A 1,909-nucleotide genomic window follows, 5' to 3' on the forward strand; every position below is an offset into this window, starting at 1 on the left:
TCCCTCGCTCAGCCTCATTCTTTTTTACCGCCCTCAGCTTTCTTCCCTGCCACCTTTCCTCCGTCTTCCAACCCTCCTTCTCTTATAGCAAGCTATATTATGCAGTGTTCTTCAGTCCATACTGTCATGGGCGCAAATGCCACGGAGACACGGGCGACACCCCCACCACTTTTTGAAGGGTGGGGGGTACGCTATCAAATGTCCCCCTAGGTTTCTGAACATGCATGTGGTTCTGCATAATTATAAGCCCCTTCTGTAATATTATTATTTTGTGCTTGTCTCCACTACACTAAGTGAAAAAAATTGCAAGTATAAAAAATGACTCCTGATTGATATATATCAAGATATATATATAATAGCCTAAACTGATTATAGGAACCGCGACCGTATAGGTGGGGGCGGAGTGACGTCACTTCCCCTTAGTAACTCGTCGATAAAATATAATATTTAGATAGTAACGTTGAATAAAATTGCAAATTCATTTTTCAACGTCGTTTCAACGTCGATTGTCGACGTTGTTTCAACGTCTTTTGCTCGCTGGGAGCTAGTTTGTGACATGTAAACACGATAGAAGCAATAGTTGATACTTGCAATTAAAATGCGCAAAAATGATATTTTTAGAGATCAAAAATAGGAAAAGTTCTTACCGTGGGAGGGGGAGACGCCTCCCACCTCGGTCGCTTCGCTCCCTCGCACACTCTTGAACCACGTCTGTCCCCCCCACTTTTTAAACTGGATTTGCGCCCCTGATTTCAACTAAGTTCCTCGTTGTGATTGTTATGTCATGATACATTGTGATGTCATGATACATTGTGATGTCATGATACATTGTGATGTCCATGATACATTGTTATGTCATGATACATTGTTATGGCATGATACATTGTTATGTCATGATACATTGTGATGTCTGTGCCCGCGCATGCAGATAAAATCTTTACGCCAAGATAGCGGATGTAAGGTTGACTGATAGTGGCTTTATTCTTTACACGAATGAGTGGAATACCTTCGGTGAACTAAAAGGAATACAAACATATAATATAACAAAAATATAACAAACTAAACAATTTGACATGACCTTGCAGCTAACTACTGTTTAGCCTATAGTTGCCGTAACATAACCAATGAGAATTTCAAACATGACAAAACTTACAAATCATTCACGCCACGTAGCGTGCATGCGTAACCGGACTGGCAGTGTGACGAAGTACATCCTTAGAAAAGTAACATAAACTCCAAATAATATAGCAGCAACTAAACAAAGTGGCGCCTGAGGGTTAAGCTGGATATAAAGCAAACACAACAACCAACCACGCCATCCTTCCACAATATCGCTACCCTCCCTCACACACGAGTCAACATACAAGTGCTTCCAAAAATGAAGTCACGTGACAGCGCGGAAAAACCCAACAAACTGTAACCACCGCCAGTTATCCCTACAGTGGAGATAACACCGCCACCCTTTGAATTAACTAAATTCAACAATCACGACGCGACCATTCTAATCAATTTGAAACACCTTCTAACAGAACTACTTTAGTTATAGGTCGAACTAACTGCGCTGTTCTAGTCCTCAGTTTAACCGACCTCACCAAACCGTCTCTGCCCTTGATGGCCTCGGTAATTAATCTCTCTTTCTCTGTTAGAAAGCTATATTATGCAGTGTTTTCAGTCCATACTGCACGTCTGAAACGGTGATCGCGCATGCGCAATATCTCCCAAGAAGAAGAATATTTTGCAAAGATTATGCATTTAGAATAGGGAGAAGGTATTCTAGCATAGATTTATATGATAATATTTTATCAGTATACCTTTCTTGAGAAATAGGAAGAAGACCTCGCATGTAAGGTGCCCGCTGCATATACCAGTCAGTACATAATTTGGCTACGTTAGTGTGTTAGCGCATGCG

The sequence above is a fragment of the Priapulus caudatus genome, unplaced genomic scaffold (genome assembly GCF_000485595.1).
Source record: "Priapulus caudatus unplaced genomic scaffold, Priapulus_caudatus-5.0.1 Scaffold179, whole genome shotgun sequence".
Classification (NCBI taxonomy): domain Eukaryota; kingdom Metazoa; phylum Priapulida; class Priapulimorpha; order Priapulimorphida; family Priapulidae; genus Priapulus; species Priapulus caudatus.